At 40.9% G+C, this 19,319-nt stretch overlaps 1 long non-coding RNA gene across 14 annotated transcripts in view; it reads left to right on the top strand.

Moving 5' to 3' along the window:
* Positions 1–18,881, top strand: part of LOC129650613 (uncharacterized) — a 333,314-nt gene extending 314,433 nt beyond the window's left edge. For 11 of the 14 annotated variants that reach the window (XR_008713883.1, XR_008713879.1, XR_008713881.1 and 8 more), the window contains 3 exons: positions 497–648; positions 5,926–6,100; positions 18,611–18,881. This is a non-coding gene — a long non-coding RNA (uncharacterized LOC129650613). The remainder of the gene's footprint in view (positions 1–496; positions 649–5,925; positions 6,101–18,610) is intronic. The other 3 variants (XR_008713891.1, XR_008713885.1, XR_008713890.1) reach the window with 2 other exon arrangements.
* The last annotated feature ends 438 nt before the right edge of the window (positions 18,882–19,319 follow it).

The raw sequence follows: 19,319 nt of genomic DNA, 5'->3' as shown, positions 1-19,319 counted from the left end.
CTGCTTTAGATCTTAGGACTTCCCTGATGGCTCAGAGGGCAAAGCGTCTGTCTGCAATGCAGGAGACCCGGGTTTGATCCCTGGGTCGGGAAGATCCCCTGGAGAAGGAAATGGGCCCCCACTCCAGTACTCTTGCCTGGAAAATCCCATGGATGGAGGAGCCTGGTAGGCTACAGTCCATGGGGTCACAAAGAGTTGGACACGACTGAGTGACTTCACTTTCACTTCACTTAGATCTTAAAGTCAACACATCCCAAAGATAATACATCTTCTCATTAGCCAGTTACTGAGCTGTTTTAACGTCTACCGATTATTTGTATGATAATCTCAGTGTAGAATGCGAAACAGTGTGAAGTTGTAAAAAATAACAGCAAAACAGTTTAACAGTGGCTGTGTGAGGAACTCTCAATTGCTAAAACATATATTCTTAGGTATCAGTTTTTTGAAAGCCCTTCAAAATATATTGATGACGTCTGATTTTTTTTTTTTTCCCCAGAAATGTTTGTTGAGTTCTAAGCTGTTTTACATCATGGTCTATGGAATAGATACCTGAACACGGGCCATCCATTCTTATGGTGAAGACTAAAAGCTGTTTTTCATGGAGAAGTGAAGTTTTTCATGGAGAATCCTGGCTCAATCCCTGGGCAGGTAGCTCTCAGATAGATGGGCTGGGTACAGATGGTGGCATATTTCCTGGTCAGGAACCCAGAGCCCACTAGGGCAGTGTTCAGACTGTGGGTTGCAACCTACTGTTGTTGCTGTTTAGTTGCTAAGTCAGGCCTGACTTTTTTGTGAAGCCCATGGACTGTAGCCCTCCAGGCTCCACTGTCCATGGAATTTCCCAGGCAAGGATACTGGAGTGGGTTCTTATTTTTTTCTCCGGGGGATTTTCCTGAGCCAGGAACTGAACCTGTGTCTCCTGCATTGGCAGGTGGATTCTTTACCACTGAGCCACGTGGGAAGCCCTGCAATGCATTAGCAGGTCATAAAATTATTTTACTGTACGGTTGCCCAATAAAAGTATGAGTCATCTAATAATTTAAAAAAATTTCTTCTAGCCACATGAATAAAGCAGTTAACTTTAATTTTAATAATTTAATCTGTTATATTCTGAACTGAAGTGAACTTTAATATAAAATAAGAAATGAGAAAAAATAAGAAATAAAGGCTTCCTCAGTGATCAATGCAAAGAAATAGAGGAAAACAATAGAATGGGAGACTAGAGATCTCTTTAAGAAAATTAGAGATACCAAGGGAATATTTCATGCAAAGATGAGCATAATAAAGGACAGAAATGGTATGGATCTAACAGAAGCAGAAGATATTAAGAAGAGGTGGCAAGAATACACAGAACAACTGTACAAAAAAGATCTTCATGACCCAGATAACCACAATGGTGTGATCACTCACCTAGAGCCAGACATCCTGGAATGTGAAGTCAAGTGGGTCTTAAGAAACATCACTTTGAATAAAGTTGGTGGAGGTGATGGAATTCCAGTTGAACTGTTTCAAATCCTAAAAAATGATGCTGTGAAAGTGCTGCACTCAATATGCCAGCAAATTTGGAAAACTCAGCAGTGGCCACAGGACTGGAAAATGTCAGTTTGCATTCCAATCCCAAAGAAAGGCAGTGCCAAAGAATGGTCAGACTACCACACAATTGCACTCCTCTCATATGCTAGCAAAGTAATGCTCAAAATTCTCCAAGCCAGGCTTCAGCAATACGTGAACTGTGAACTTCCTGATGTTCAAGCTGGTTTTAGAAAAGGCAGAGGAACCAGAGATCAAATTGCCAACATCCATCGGATCATCGAGAAAGCAAGAGAGTTCCAGAAAAACATCTATTTCTGCTCTATTGACTGTGCCAAAGCCTTTGACTGTGTGGATCATAATAAACTATGGAAAATTCTTCAAAAGATGGGAATATCAGACCACCTGACTTGCCTCCTGAGAAATCTGTATGCAGGTCAGGAAGCAACAGTTAGAACCAGACTTAGAACAACAGACTGGTTCCAAATCGGGAAAGGAGTACATCAAAGCTGCATATTGTCACTCTGATTATTTAACTTATACGCAGAGTACATCATGCAAAATGCCGGGCTGGATGAAGCACAAGCTATAATCAAGATTGCTGGGAGAAATATCAATAACCTCAGATATGCAGATGACACCACCCTTATGGCAGAAAGCGAAGAAGAACTAAAGAGCCTCTTGATGAAAGTGAAAGAGGAGAGTGAAAAAGTAAAAACTCAACATTCAGAAAACTAAGATCATGGCATCTGGTCCCATCACTTTATGGCAAATAGACGGGGCAACAATGGAAACAGTGACAGACTTTATTTTTTGGGGGCTCCCAAATCACTGGAGATGGTGATTGCAGCCATGAAATTAAAAGATGCTTGCTCCTTGGAAGAAAGGCTATGACCAACCTAGAGAGCATATTAAAAAGCAGAGACATTACTTTGCCAACAAAGGTCTGTCTAGTCACAGCTATGGTTTCCCTAGTAGTCATGTACGGATGTGAGAGTTGCACTGTGAAGAAGGCTGAGCGCCGAAGAATTGATGCTTTTGAACTGTGGTGTTGGAGAATACTCTTGAGAGTCCCTTGGACAGCAAGGGGATCCAACCAGTCCATCCTAAAGGAAATCAGTCCTGAATATTCCATTGGAATGACTGATGCTAAAGCTGAAACTCCAATACTTTGGCCACCTGATGCAAAGAACTGACCCATTGGAAAAGACCCTGATGCTGGGAAAGATTGAAGGCAGGAGGAGAAGGGGACGACAGAGGATGAGATGGTTGGATGGCATCACTGACTCAATGGACATGAGTTTGAGTAAGCTCCAGGAGTTGGTGATGGACAGGGAAGCCTGCAGTCCATGGTGTATCAAAGAGTCAGACACGACTGAGCAACTGAACTGAACTGATAAAATTATTAATGAAATATTGTACATTAACCTTTTGTACTTATTTTTCAAAACCTGGTGTTTATTTTACACTGGCACTCTCCAATTCAGACTGGATACACTTCAAGTTCTCAGTAGCCACATGCGGCTATTTACTATCACACTAAACAGCCAAGTTTGGTGCCTGCAAGTTTATTCATTGAAATATAATGGAGTAGTTTCAGCAGGCATTGCTCATAGTAAGGTAAATACTTTTTCAGGAAATGCAAGGTGTGTTTTTGAATGAGGGTTTTGGTTTTTAAGTATGTTTGACAGACTCAGAGATGTAGAGCACAGACTTTGGGTTGCCAAGGGGGAGGCAGGAAGGAAGAGGGATGGACTAGGAGTCTGGTTCTGGTAGATGCAAACTATTACATTTAGAATGGATAAACAGCAAGGTCCTAATGTATAGCACAGAGAGCTATATTCAATATCCTGTGATAAGTCATAATGGAAAAGAATATGAAGAAGGAACGTATATATGATATGTGTTTAACTGAGTCACATTGCTCTATAGCAGAGATTGGCACAATATTGTAAATCAACTATAATTCAATAAAAAAATTTTTTTAAAGTATGTTTGAAAGCTGATATGGTACATTCTCCCAGCTAAGTATCTATGGAGATGTACTGAAGACAGTTGCTTTCTTGGCAACATTAAGAACTCCATGGAGCACTTGCCAGGCTCATCACTTCTTGATATCTACTCAAACCTTAGATAGATATCAAGTAAGATTTAAAGGATTCCTTGAAGGACATGCAACTCACCAATTTGCATGTATGCTCAGACTTTTCTGGACGGATTCAAATCAACAGAGCTGGGGCCCTTGACTCTAATTGGGTTGTTTTTATTATACTTTGATGTGACATCATCATAATGATGTTCAAAGCTGCTATCACCATATATATGGGCACTTTAACACGTTGCTGCTGCTGCTAAGTCGCTTCAGTCGTGTCCGACTCTGTGCGATACCATAGACGGGAGCCCACCAGGCTCCCCCGTCCCTGGGATTCTCCAGGCAAGAACACTGGAGTGGGTTTCCATTTCCTTCCCTAATGCATGCAAGTGAAAAGTGAAAGGGAAGTCGCTCAGTCGTGTCCCACTCTTAGCGACCCCATGGACTGCAGCCTACCAGGCTCCTCTATCCATGGGATTTTCCAATTCATTTTGATATTTGGCAAAACTAATACAATTATGTAAAGTTTAAAAATAAAATTAAAAAAAAAAAAGAGTACTAGAGTGGAGTGCCATTGCCTTCTCCAAACATGTTGCTGAGGGAATGTGTATTGGTACAACACTTCTGGTAGACAGTTCAGTGACACACATAAAAAAAATGTGTGTGCCCTAGAACCCAGCACGTCTAGAAGTTTATTCTGCTTCCAGCAATAAATATGAACATGAAAGTTCAGCTTTACTAAATGCTTTGAGGTATGTTGGATTGGATCCTGGAACAGAAAAAGGACATTGGTACAATAATAAAATCTGAATAAAGTATGGAGTTTAGTTAATAAGAATATGTCAAAGTTTGTTTCTTAGTTGTAATAAATATAACATGATAATATGTCAAGGTTAGGAAAAACTGGGTGTGGATGTACGGAAACTCTATGTACTGCATTTGTGACTTTTCTGTAAACCTGAAATTATCCTAAAACAAAATGTCTTTAAAATATTTTTTTAAAAATTCAATTTTTTATAAAAATAAAGATTTTCATTATAGTACTGGTTGTAAAAGCAAGAATTTGAAAATAGCCTAAATATCCAGCCTTGATCTCATAGGATGAAATACCAGGCAGTCATTTAAATGATGTTGTAGAATTGTATTTGCCAACAAGTAAAGATGCTATTAATATATTGAGTGAAAAACAACTTTCAAAAATGTTGTTTTATTAACATTTATGCATACAGAGAATTGGCAGAATGTTCACCAAAATGTCAAGAGTGGTTATGTCTAGATCAGTGAGATTAGAGGAGAGTTTTAAAAAATGTATGTTTTGTGTGTATATGTGTTTTCTAGTTTTCCTTTATGGTAATTGTATTGATTTTTTTAATAAGAATTTTAAAATATTTTTTCTATTTTTAAAGAGCTTTATTGAGATATATTTCACATAGCATAAAATTCTTCCTTTTAAAGTGGACAGTTCAGAGGTTTATATTTGCAGAAGCAGAATGGATGAGTCAGAGTGCCCCGACATGGCGTGACAGCGATGAGTGTGCTCTCACCACAAACTTGGAAAGAAGGGACTCAGCTTGCCCTCTGAGAATTAGGCTCAGAAATCAACATTGAAAAGTATTAGCATTGAATTACGTGAAATCTCTTTAAAGAATCCAAGTGACTCACAGGCCAGCATTAGTGCTGGCTACAACCAGAGTTGACATTCAGAAATGCAATCCAGGATGTATTTGTTGAAAAATAATTGATAAAGGATGAACGTGTCTGAAAGATCACAGAGATGTCTGGTGCCCATCTCAGCAGGCCTCAGTTTCTCTTTCTCCATGATAAGTCTGCCCAGTGGTGAATTGGAAGCATCATAATATTATCCTGCTGATAACAATAAGCATTTGCATTTAGATCAGGTTACTTCTCTGACTCTTATCAGGGTTAGGCCCACTGAAGAGCCTGCTGGTCTCTTAGCTCTCCATGTAGCCTGTCCACAGCTGGTCAGGCTGACATGAGCATCCATCCACTTGACAGTGAGTTTCCTCATTGCGAATTAGCGGATTTGGCAGCAAATTTGATGAATGTCTCTGTGAGCATTGTTAGAATGAGTCAGTGTTCTGGGTCCAGTCATGTTCATGGCTTTGACAGGAGGAATTTATGAACCCAGGAGGGGAGTGGCCAGACTGTGGACCCTGGGAATTGCCCAAGATAACAGTCCCCTTTGCGCCTTGTCAGGCATCCTCTCAACCTCATCTCCTCAATACTATGAATTGTATTTCTCTTTGCATATGGCAGTCAATTCTTTTTTTTTTTTTTTGCAGTAGCCTGCCATTCCATCTAATATTGAGAAAACCAATATTGGACAAGAAAACCAATCTTGTTCCCCTGGGTAGGGCAGCAGAACCCAGTGAGGTGAATGCTACAGGAACCAGGCCAAAGGACGGAGAGAGACCTGGGACCCTGACCCGACTTCCGCTGGGGGTTGAGTAGTTTCAGGTATCTACCGAGGTCGGTCAGGACAGCTCATATGGCTGTTGCCATAGCTCTGCTGTGGTGAGAGAAACATTAAACTTGGAGTCAGCAGGGTTCAGTGCTGTGATTTTGGCCTCTTTATTTGGGTGACCTTGCACAAGGCAACTTTTTGGGTCTTTGACCATGAAGTTAAGAATACATGTTATGCATGATAATAATATGTACTGCACAGTATTGTTGTAAATTTAAATGCTATGATTGATGGAAAAGTATACTATAAGCTGAAAGAACTTTGTAATGCTATTTCTTTATTCATGAGCTGTCAGCGGAATTTCTTTGTGTGAGTGATATTTGAAATCCAAGCAAACTGAAATTTTTTATGTCCTGGGAAGTGGAGAGCCAATTTAGTTTGTTATGTAACATATAGAAATTAATCTGTTACTGAAAAGACAGTCAGCAATGCCCTAGCTTGCTTAAAACTTCATAATTGAATATTTAAATTATGTTAAGAATTCCATCAGTAGGTTTTGTTCTGAATGATTGCTTTGCATACAAAGTAGATTTCCGTTTTTATTTTATCCTGTTTTATTTGTTTTTGGTTGTGCTGGGTCTCTGCTGCTGCACAGGCTTTTTTCTCTAGTTGTGGTGAATGGGGTTACTCTCCAGTTGCAGTGTGTGGGTTTCTTATTATGGTGGCTTCTTCCACTGCAGAGTACAGGATCTAGGTCATGCGGGCTTCAGGACGTGGGCCCAATAGTTACGGCTCCCAGGCTCTAGAACACAGGCTCAGTAGTTGGCGTACACAGGCTTAGTTGCTCCGTGTCATGTGGGATCTTCCCTAATCAGGAATCAAGCTCATGTCTTTTGCATTGGCAGGTAGATTCTTGTCTACTGGACCCCCAGGGAAGCCTCTACTTTTTTTTAAGATACAGTTTTATAAAGGTGATTCTTTTTTCTGCCAAAATTCCATAGTGCTGCAGAAGCCTTCCAACCTAGAAGACCCTAGAATTCTTATGGGTAATTTTTTTGTGAGCTTACGGCCATATTACCTGATTCTGTTGTCTGGCCTGTGCAAGGCCATGCATAGTGCAGCAAGAGAAAGACCTCTGAAGCTGTAGTTAGAAGACACTCACTGTGTGACTTCTGATATATCACTTCACCTCTCCAGGTCACAGATTCCTCTAACAAAATGGGAAAAAGACTTAACACTCGCTGCAGGATGTGGTTTCAATGGAACACTGAAGATGAAATTACTTTGTAAACTATTTACAGTTCTATTACTTAATTATCTTCCTATTTTGTTTGTTCCATAAAATGGTAACACTCAACGTTTTAAACTTATTTCTGAGACTGAGACATAGTGTAGGGTAGACTGGCATCCCAAACCAGACCATGTGATATTTGGATGCCATTCTGCCAGGCTTTCAGGCCTTGGCCATGTGTATTGATAGAAGACCTCCTATTGGTTAAAGTAACTATTCCTACTTTGGAAGGGCTTTCCTCCTGAAATTATTTCTATAAATAGAAATTTGCTTCACTCTTTTCCATTGTTCTTAATTCTTCTTCCTCAAGTGACAATAGGGAAAAAAAAAATCTATGCCATCTTCTTCTATGATACAAGTTAAATTTTTGAAGACAGTTGTCAGGTTCCCTCCTCCATATTTCTCTTCCCATACCTCAATTCCCTCTACTGTTCTTTGCCGGAGATGTTTTACAGATTCTTCAATGTCTTGGCCTAGCTTCTCCAGATATATGGCAGTTGGTCAACATACGTCTTAAGATCCATCACCTGAATTGTAGTGATGGGTCTGCACTAAATATTAACATGGCTAACATTTATGGAGGACTTACTCTGTAGTAGATGCACTGTTATAAGAACTTTATGTAAATTAGCTAGTTCAGTACTCACAACAACCCTGTGAAGAAGGTATTCTTATTATCTCCCCTGCTCCTTTCAGGGAAAAGAAAATAGAGGCATAAATGGCAGTGTGCTTACCTGGGGAGTAAGTGGAGAATCTGGAATTTGACACTGGGCTACACTGTATTATCTGGCCCTGTATGAAAAAGAACATTTGTCCCCATCTTTGGAATGATGAGAACAGGAGAATTCATTCTTCATTCACTCATCGGTCCTGTTATTGACGCACTATGTCTTATTCTATGGCACAAGCCCAAGTGGCTTCTTTCTGGATCTTGTTTTTCCCACCGTTCATCTGAAGGAATTGGACAAGGTAGTTTCTAAAACATCTTTATAGCAGTAATATTTGATAATGTCATGGCCCAGGAATTTACAGTGATGGCAACTGAAAATGTCTGGCTTAGTTCCTGCATCAAAATATATCTAAATGATTTCGACTTTCCAAAGTTAGTTGAAAGCAGTTCTCTTATCTAAAAAAAAAAATCCTATTCTGATCTTGGATATTGTTTCTATATGAAGAGAGTATTTTGTAGAAAATTGGAGGGTTTCTCTGCTAGTCCAGTGGCTAAGACTCCCAATGCAGGAGCCCTGGGTTTGATCCCTGGTCAGGCAAATAGATCCTGCATGCCATAACTAAGAGTTCGCATGCTATAACTAAAGATTTCATATGCCACAACAAAGACTGAAGATCCTGCATGCCACAGCTAAGACCTGGCACAGATAAATATTTTTTTTTTAAAGAAAATTGGTCCTGGTGAAACTGGTGAGATTTATTTCAGATCTGATCTATAGTCCTCTCTATTCTTATTTTGCCCACAGGGCACTTAACATGCTGATTTGTCTTTTTGAAGTCCAGATCTGATAGTTTAGTCTGCTGACCGAACATGGTAGTTCAGTCAGGACTTCCTGGTGTTTATTGAATGGGGGCTGAACTTACTAGCATGCTATTCAAGGTCCTTGATCTATGTTTGCAGTCTTTCCTTCCATTGGGCATATTTACCCACCATCAGCTGCTGCTTCTTTGGTTCACACTTTTCCCTCTACTTGGAATGCCCTTAACCTTTTTCTCCTGTTGAAATTCTACTTGTCTTTCATAGTCAGCACAGATAATACTTCTATTTGAAGGCTTCTGTTCTTTCTTCAGTTAGATAATTTCCCATCTCTAAACTCCTGTAGCTTTTAAACTGTGTTATCTCTCACTGCATTTACTCCAATTTAATAATTATAATAATTACTGGTATATAGACAAAATGATCTTTGTTTTTGATGAATACAAAGCTAAATAAAAGTTCATCCTGCACACCTGTGGTGGATTCATTTTGATATTTGGCAAAACTAATACAATTATGTAAAGTTTAAAAAATAAAATTAAATTAAAAAAAAAAGTTCACATATCATTTCTGAATACTAGGTTAGTTCTTAATGTGATAAGTGTAAGAAAATCAGTTTAGTTCGGTTCAGTCACTCAGTCGTGTCCGACTCTTTGCGACCCCATGAATCGCAGCACACCAGGCCTCCCTGTCCATCACCAACTCCTGGAGTTCACTCAGACTCACGTCCATTGAGTCAGTGATGCCATCCAGCCATCTCATCCTCTGTTGTCCCCTTCTCCTCCTGCCCCCAATCCCTCCCAGCATCAGAGTCTTTTCCAATGAGTTAGCTCTTCGCATGAGGTGGCCAAAGTACTGGAGGTTCAGCTTTAGCATCATTCCTTCCAAAGAAATCCCAGGGCTGATCTCCTTCAGAATGGACTGGTTGGATCTCCTTGCAGTCCAAGGGACTCTCAAGAGTCTTCTCCAACACCACTGTTCAAAAGCATCAATTCTTCGGTGCTCAGCCTTCTTCACAGTCCAACTCTCACATCCATACATGACCACAGGAAAAACCATAGCCTTGACTAGACGGACCTTTGTTGGCAAAGTGATGTCTCTGCTTTTCAATATGCTATCTAGGTTGGTCATAACTTTCCTTCCAAGGAGTAAGCGTCATTTAATTTCATGGCTGCAGTCACCATCTGCAGTGATTTTGGAGCCCAGAAAAATAAAGTCTGACACTGTTTCCACTGTTTCCCCATCTATTTCCCATGAAGTAATGGGACCGGATGCCATGACCTTCGTTTTCTGAATGTTGAGCTTTAAGCCAACTTTTCACTCTCCACTTTCACTTTCATCAAGAGGCTTTTTAGTTCCTCTTCACTTTCAGCCATAAGGGTGGTGTCATCTGCATATCTGAGGTTATTGATATTTCTCCTGGAAATCTTGATTCCAGCTTGGGTTTCTTCCAGTCCAGTGTTTCTCATGATGTACTCTGCATATAAGTTAAATAAGCAGGGTGACAATATACAGCCTTGACGTACTCCTTTTCCTATTTGGAACCAGTCTGTAAGAAAATAAGTAACTGAAAATAAAGTCCATTTCAAGGACAGACTGAGATGTTAAAACTGTCTTAGCCATGATAAAGGAGGATCCATCCTAGAAAGTCTGCCTCAAGAAAAATGTTTGAGGTGAAATCTGACCCCACTTCTAAAATTTCTGGCCCTAAGTGTCTCATTTGTTAAGATGTATGAAAGGGTGTTTGCCCTGTTTATAATGCTCAGCAACTTTGAATACCATTCTCATACTAGGGGAATATCTTTATAAATTTTGCTTCCTCAAGGAAGAAGCCAGCATTTTCAGGACATATGCATATGACTACAAACTCTGTTAGCCAGAGCTAATCATGTGAGATTTCATTTTATTTGGAGCAATCTGAGAATCAGCTGCTGTAAGAACTCCATATTTTTTCTTTTTTAGTGCAAGTGATGATGTGGCATCTGTTTTGGGGATCAGCAGTTGCTGATTATTTGTGTCTGGGCCCTATGGGTGGTGGTGCAAGCCATGGTGTCTATTCACAGCTAATATACCTTTACTGGAGTACGAATATGTTGCTCCTGGCAGGTAGACTCCAAACTGGATCCCAGGCTTTCTTCAGAGGTTCTGTGTACTATTTCAGTAAATATCTTTTCTGCTTAAATTCGATGGAGGTTCTTATAGTTGCAACCAAGAACTCTGACTAATAAGGGGGACTTAATTATTACAACAGGATGTTAAATGTGATTCTTCCAGTTCCCTTGTAATTTTAGCAAAAATCCCAAAGGAGAAGAAAAACATAATAGGTACCTTTCCTAAAGCAAGGTACCAGGTATCTCTGCCATACCATCTCAGCAACTATAGATCTGGTTCTGTTGATGTTAGCCAAGTCCCTTTCTAAGCTATATAAATTGTGGAAGCTGAATGTCCAGGAGACTGATGGATTACATTGGAAAGAGTTGTCTTTATCCCACGGATTTCAATCCAAATGAGAGAGACTTTGAAGGAATCCTCTTAGGAAGTTTGATATTGTGTATCTCCTCTAGGTTGAGGGGTAAGGAAGTAGATACTTAGCTCATTCCTTGTCTGTGACTCCAAAGGCCATGATTCAGTGATGCTCATATTTTCTCCATTGCCTCATTGGGGGCTACTACCAGATAAAAATGTATATGCATATATTCATAACCAAGTCATCTAGTTTGTAATCTGTATACACTGCTCACTCCCATCAGCTTTGTATAATCTTTTCATTGTCTTTTTGAAGCCCTCCATTAAAAAAAATTCCCTGTAGGTGTTACTGTAGCTAATGATCTGGAGTGAATGGATCCCAGTTCTTGCTGTAAAGGTTTTGGTGCCTGATAGGAGGAAAGGTTGAACGGCCCTACCACCCTCTCCCCTGTTATCTCCCCCACCTCCCCAAAACACAGCTGTCGTACTTGGAGATTCGATCATATCAGGCAAGTGTAAGTATCCATTTGTATTCGCCCTGACTTCTGGATACCCCTAACTCAGTATCTACCACATGCTGGGTGCTTCTTTCCTAGAAAACATCCATTGTGTTTGATATCAGTTTTTGTATCAGTAGCTGACAGCATTTTTAGCAGCCTAAAATGATGATTAATGCTTATGACTTTCTGGCGACCAGTAATGTTATCCCCTACTTTCACTGAGGCTGGCAAGGACAGAGATATTGCATTTGTCTTACAAATTCGCTGGGGCAGAGCCAGAGTAAACATTGACTGAAGGTTCCATTTAAGGCCAACTCATTAGAATTTTAGCCAGTTTGCACGAATAATCTCAATTAGCACAGCTCATTAGACTCTAATTGGACTTTAAGCCCTTCCTGTAACCTGGTAGCTTCAGTGGGGCTCCTGAGGATGTGGTCGGGGGTGGATGCCTATAGGATTGTGTATCTGTGGATGTGCCAAAGAGTTAATTTTCCCATGGCAGGGTGGAGTAATCCAAGGAAAACAAACAGGGAATCAGACTGGCTTGACAAAAACACTATGATTATAAAAGGCAACAGGACCCAAGCTTTGCGTTTAAAAAAAAAAAAAAATTTCTTTTTCTTTCTATCTTATCATAGTCAAAAGATGTTACTGATGTTAATCTGTGCTCAAGACTGGTCAAAGAAAATGCCTTTGGAGAACCGCCACTGCTCTCTCATTCCAGGCCAGCTTTAGGTAACCTTAGGATGACTTACTCAGTATTACGCCCGAGCTCTGTCCTGGCTCTAGTCCTAGCCAGTACCTATTAAGTGCCTGCAGCAGTGTCTGAGGCATCTCTTCACTCCGGAAGGTATTTGTAAAGTGTCCAACCCAACCCATGTTCCGCTTAACTCTTTGTAGATGCCGGTGTTCCCCGTTCCCTTACCATCCTGGAAGTTATGAAATATTTTAAATGTGTTGATTTTGGTTGTGAAATACATCACCTCAAGACTCAGGACACCTACTATCTTTTTATGTGTTTGATTCCCAGGAGTTCATAGACTTGGAAGAGAACCCGAGGTCCCACCCAGTGGAGCTTCTATTTGCAGAGCATTCTCAGGTGCTCATTGCCTTCACTTCCAGTAACAGGGGCTCCTCCCATCTTCCTGTCTTCCATCCACCCCGTCTTTTGATTTCTGAAGCCGCACCGACTATGCTGAATGAAGCTTCCACACAAAGACTTCCTTGACTCTCTTCTTCAGGTGAAGAGCTCCTTTCTCCTTCAACTAGTCCTTCAGTGGTGCTGTTCTGAGATCCTTCACCATCCTGACTTACAACTCTCCTCCTCTTTGTTACTCTTTCCTAGTTACAGTGAAAGGCTTAAAACAGAGAACACACTTTTTCCTGCACTCCACCCCCAGCACAGCATAGGATATATTTTTACCTTTCTCACCCTGCCCTTTATACTTCTGTTGATAGATAGTCAGCATGTGGTGCCTTTAGCTTTACCTTTGTCAGACCTCTGGTGCATACCAAGCATCATAGCCTACAAATGTCCATATGGTCAAAACTATAGTTTTTCCAGTGGTCATGTTTGGATGTGAGAGTTGGATCATAAAGAAGGCTGAGTGCCAAAGAATCGATGCTTTTGAACTGTGGTACTAGAGAAGATTCTGGAGAGAAGTCTTTCTGTAAAGATTTTGGACAGCAAGGATATCAAATATTCATTGTTTAACCCAAGTGAAATGTTTAATATTCATTTAACAATATTCATTGTTCAACCCTGAATATTCATTGATGCTGAAGCTGAAGCTCCAGTACTTTGGCTACCTGAGGTGAAGAGCTGACTCATTGGAAAAAACCCTGATTATGAGAAAGACTGAAGGCAGGAGGAGAAGAAAGTGACAGAGGATGAGATGGTTGGATGGCATCAAGGACTCAATGGACATGAGTTTGAGCAGCCTCTGGGAGATAGTGAAGGACAGGGAAGCCTGGCGTGCTGCAGTCCATGGGGTTGCAAAGAGTCAGACACACCTTACTGACTGAACAACAGCAATAAAGCATCATATCAACCAACCTCTCATACCCTGGCCTTTTCAATGCAGTAGCTCATTTGTGTCTATCAGTGCTGCGGTGACCCTAAGAGCAGGACTATGTGTCAACCTCACTTAACTTTGTCTTGTTGTATGTGGATGGTTGTTCTTAGTAACCCTGTCAGCATTGAGAAATAAGGACTGTCCAAAGCTGTTCCTTAAGGTGAGGTGTAGTCCCTGCCATTCACCTCTTGTAACATACTGGCTTTTCCTCAGAAAGCCCAATTTATGATTTTTCTCACTCCCATTGAATTCCAGATTCTAACCTTGTTTTCTGCTCACAGGGCAGTGTCTTAGAAGTGAAGAGAGCTTTGGAGAGGGTGAAAAATAGAGGAGATGTTCTTCAACTCTTTTTATTCCTTTGCTTTCTTTTCAGGGATTGAATAGCATCCCCTCAAGAATGCAGTCATAGTCTTTCAAACTTGAAATGACATTTTTTTCTCTATTACTTATAATCTCATAGAGACTGGGGATGGGGAAGGCAGAAAGCAGTCAGCATACCATAGAGGAGAGATCATGACATTAAGATCTAGGCTGCTTCCTGGGCACTGACCTGTGCAGTTTCATGGGGCCATATACTCAGAAGAGCCCTGGGTTTGGCTTAGTGCTCTGTCATTGCCATCTTGAAATTCTTAATTATTGAACAATGGATCCTACATTTTTATTTTGCACGGGGCCCAATAAATTTTGCAGCTGATTCATCTTGATTATGGTGAAGGCAATGGCACCCCACTCCAGTACTCTTGCCTGGAAAATCCCATGGACGGAGGAGCCTGGTAGCCTGCAGTCCATGGGGTCGCGAAGAGTAGGACACGACTGAGAGACTTCACTTTCACTTTTCACTTTCATGCATTGGAGAAGGAAATGGCAACCCACTCCAGTGTTCCTGCCTGGAGAATCCCAGGGATGGCGGAGCCTGGTGGGCTGCCGTCTATGAGGTCACACAGAGTCAGACACGACTGAAGTGACTTAGCAGTAGCAGCATCTTGATTAGGAGTGTTTCTCTCTCTCTCCTGCCTCATCTCCAGTCTTGGCATATTGTTTCACCTTTTATCTGCTGTAAGGAAAAGAATAGTTTCTATCTCTGGCAATCTATGAATCTAAAGCAGAAAAGACAGAAAAAGGGAGCAGTGGACTCTGTCAGGAAAACTCATATATATGGAATCTAGAAAGGTGGTACAGACTTTCATACATACAGGGCAGCAAAGGAGACTTGGATGTAAAGAACACACTTTTGGACTCAGTGGGAGAAGAGGGTGGGATGTTTTGAGAGGATAGCATTGAAACATTACATTACCATATGTAAAATAGATGACCAATGTGAGTTCAAGGCATGAAGCAGGGCACCCAAAGCCAGTGCTCTGTGACAACCGAAAGGGATAGAGTGGGGAAGGGAGGTAGTTGGGGGGATTCAGGATAGAGGGGACACATGTGTACCTATGGCCAGTTCATATTGATGTATGGCAAAATCCATCACAGTATTGTAAAGTAATTATCCGCCAATGAAAATAAATTAATTAATTAAAAAAAAAAAGAATTACAGGTAGAACTGAAGCTTCATATAGGTCTTTTGAAGTTAGTTGGGCCAGGTTTATCATTTTATATTGGAGGAAACTCAATTCTTATAAAAGAAAATTGTCTCCTCAAGTCCCATAATCCACTGGAGTGGTCAGGATGACTCTAGTCCCCAGAGGAGCCCACCAGGAAGGTAGCTAATGTAGCCATCATGGCCACTGTAGGCAAGGATATAGCCAACGAAGGATCAGGGCGAGGGAGAAGACTGTTTCCTTCTTATTCCAGTGCCTGCCTTTGCTGCTTCTGCTCTCTGAAGCACACACATATACTCCAGATAGATTTATGCAGCTTTGTGCAAAGTTCCAGTGATAAATCCAAACCACTCCGAGCCCTAGGTAGAAAATCAGTCCCAGTGTTGTAGAGAAGCATGGAGCTGCCTGCCCAGGCCAACCATACTTCCTCTGGAGAGTCTCAGGATTGGCTTGCCCTTTGCGTGCCTTAGAGGTACTTTGTCCTTCCTGATGCTGTTCAATCTTCCTCCTTCCTGTAATCCCTCTGACTTTTAACATCTCCTTTTCCAAATGTCAGTATCCCCTCCATGTCTTTCTTTTCCCATAGTTCCTCTTCCCTTATACATGTGAAGGCCACAATCCCCTCTGGTGTCATGTAAATACTCATGACTTGCAGCATCTGCCTTGACTGCAAGCTTCTCTCTAACCAGCCTTCTTTGCTGCTTGAGTGACAAGCTGAGGCTAAGGTCAGAGGGAAGAAGGATATAGGGGTTTAGGGAGGGGCGTCTCCACAGAGGCGTGGACAACTCCCATCTCACTTTCCCCCACCACGTTCCCCCAGTGAAGCCTTCTTTGCCTGTTAGACCAGTTTATGTTTCCAGCTATGGTTTCAGGACCTGATGCTGCCACCTCACTGCTTGCCTTTTAGTTACTATGGCCCCTTCTGACCATATTCTACCTTAATGTCAGTATAAAACATCCCTGAAACACTTCTCATGAAACCAGACCCAAGAATCATAGAAAGAGATGAAGGATGGAGCCCCAGTGGACATTCTCTATCTTAGGTGTGGGTAAGTATAGAGTTCCCTTTCAGTGTGTCCTGCTGCTGCTGCCGCTGCTGCTAAGTTGCTTCAGTCATGTCTGACTCTGTGCGACCCCATAGACACCAGCCCACCAGGCTCCTCCGTCCCTGGGTGTGTCCTAAGCTTGACCATATTGTGTCTAAGGGGGATGATTCATCAATAATCTTCCTATTTTCACTATTGAAACAATTCTAACCCAAGTCAGTTTCCATTATAATGGAGGGGAATTCTCAGCCATGTTGAATGTGTTAATATTTAAAGCAGAGGTTGAAGGGGATGGAGAACATAAAGGCAGTCCATCAGGGAACACACATCCTGATTTATGGTCCACTGCAGAGGTTACGGACAAGGGGCTCTGATTACATCCCATGTTATTTCATCCACGTATGTAAAAATTATCCTGGGCCAAACTCAGTAGTAGTTGTTGTGGGTACAGAGAGGAGTAAGAAGAAGTTACTTCCTTGGGTATGTGTCTGTGGGAGCATGCATCTGTATGACTGGGTGGGGGCGTTGTGGGTTGAGTATTCACTGTAATGCCAGGCTGAGTGAGCCGGGTTAGTCCAGTTAACTCTGTTAAAATGCAGGAAGATCCTTAAAAGAAATGCCATTTGGGCTCTAAGAGAATCTAAACAGTTGATCAGAAGAGATGGTGGAAAGTGTGTTTCAGTTAAGTAGGATAGAATCAACAGAGGTCTGAAAGGCAGAAGGTATTTTGAGGCATAGGAAGTCATTGGTCTGGAGAGGATGATTTATTAGGTATTAAAGGAAGTGGAGAAAACATTCTGGAGCCAAACCAAGGAGGAAATTTACACTTTAGCTAATGGTGGAGATGTGGTCCTAGGGGAGGGGATCTTCCACTTCTTTCTCCTATCTCCAACATCCTAAGTTAAAATTCATGTCCAAGATAAGAAGGCTGAACACAGAGAAGATGAGATCCATGGTCCCCATGAGTCCTCCTTCAAAAGGCCCGACCAGCTCTCCTGCTTCCTAAGGATTTAATCCACAAATGCTTATTTCATATCACTCTTTCAGCAAAATTTCACCTGTGTGTCAGCCAGTCTATGTATCAATACTAGATTAAACCATAACTGAATTTCTGCTGTTTCAAAGTGCTCTGTTAGATGTTGGGAAGAGATATCAAACTGAATAAGACAAGTAGCCTTGTATGCAAAGTTTATACTGTATTTTTACAGTCATTCTGTGAGTTTTGTATAGATGATAAACTGAGGCTTTAAAAGGTTAAGTAGCTTGCACAGGATCATGTAGATAGTGGTAGAGCCTGAATTCAAACTCTGGAAGCTCCTGGATCTCACTTTCCTAGTCTGTTATCTGAGGAGACTATAAATACATCATAGAATAGCTGAAGATTAAATGAAATAGCGTAAGTAAAACCCTGGCGCAGTGCCTTTCATCTAGTTGTTATTTTTATTGCCATCTACAGAGGTAGTGCATGGCAGAGCTGGGAAACTGGGGTGCAGGGGTATCTAAGCTACTCCCAGGGTCATGTTCTTTTTGTAGCTCCATACTGTCTTGCTGCAAGATGATGCAGCATATTTAGGTTTAGCTTCTCAACATAAAAACTGAGGGTATAAATAGACTAGAGAACCAAGTGGCTTGAAGTGATGCTGGAAAAGTGATTAGCAAAGTAGATGACTAGTCTGAAGTATGTGCCAATCTGCCATTCTTCAGGATTTACTAAGCTCTCTCCTAGGATCAAATCCAATTCCAGTGAAAACCTGCATCCAGCAACTGTTGGACTCGAGCTCCGATGGCCTGCCATCAGATAAGAGCAACATGACTTTGTGCTCATGGCTTCCGCAGCAGTCACCACATCCAAAAAGGCTTTGGAGCTTGGCAGATTTAAGCTTACATCCTAATTCCAACACTTGTGTGCTCTCTGATCATGGGTTAGTTACTTAATTTCCTTCAGTTTCAATTTCCTCCACTGTCAAACAGGAATACTAATACCTACTCACAGGGTTGTTGTAAGGTTAGATGAAAATTAAAATTATATACTGTACTTGGTACTCTATCTAACAGAAGCTCTCGACGAGCTTTTGCTTTAGGTAAGTTTACATCTTTTGTAAGAAGGTTGTTGATAAGTCTTGAATAACAGTCCCTCTCTTATTTATACTTTTAGAAGTACTTCTTTGGAAGAGAGAGTCACTTCTCCCAGTCCAGCTCTTTCTGTGACTTTACAGAGAGGAATATACAAGAAGCCAGTAGGAAGCCCAGAAGAGATTTGCCAGCCCAAATTTCATGCCAAACAAGCCCACTGCACGGAAACCTGCACTTACAGAAAGATAAATCAGAACGCAGTGACTCCCTTCTTCAAGGACTTGGAAAGAGTACTTGAAATGTGTCCAAAAGTAGTTTGGGAAGGCTTTAAATATAAAATAAAGCATAAATTTTAAATTAGGATCCTGGGTAATTATTTAAAATTTATCTTCCATTTTATCGTGTTGTTTTGCAGGAAAAGATATAAAAACAATTAAGTAAAAAATGTAAAAATGATTAAATATTTTAGGAATTGTCTTTTCTTCAGCTTTCTAGGAGCACATAATTAAGTTTAGCACATATACTCATTTTCCTGTATTGTTTCCTTTGAGCTGTCCATTTTTCAGTTTCCCTCATTACTCTTTCTTCTTAACTCCATTATTCCTTATTCTATTCTCTCCTTTTGTATTTTTAGGTTATGTTTTTTGAAGGCAAAATACCTAGTTCATTTGGTCAGTTAGTCAAATTATTGTTTATTCAATTATAGGAAGAAATTCAAAACTACAATACAAAAAAAAAAAAAAAAAAAAGAACCTAACAAAAAACCCAACCCACCCTCACCACCAACCACA

This window comes from Bubalus kerabau, chromosome 4 (assembly GCF_029407905.1).
Source record: "Bubalus kerabau isolate K-KA32 ecotype Philippines breed swamp buffalo chromosome 4, PCC_UOA_SB_1v2, whole genome shotgun sequence".
Classification (NCBI taxonomy): Eukaryota; Metazoa; Chordata; class Mammalia; order Artiodactyla; family Bovidae; genus Bubalus; species Bubalus kerabau.
This window is presented reverse-complemented; position numbering and strand designations above follow the sequence as displayed.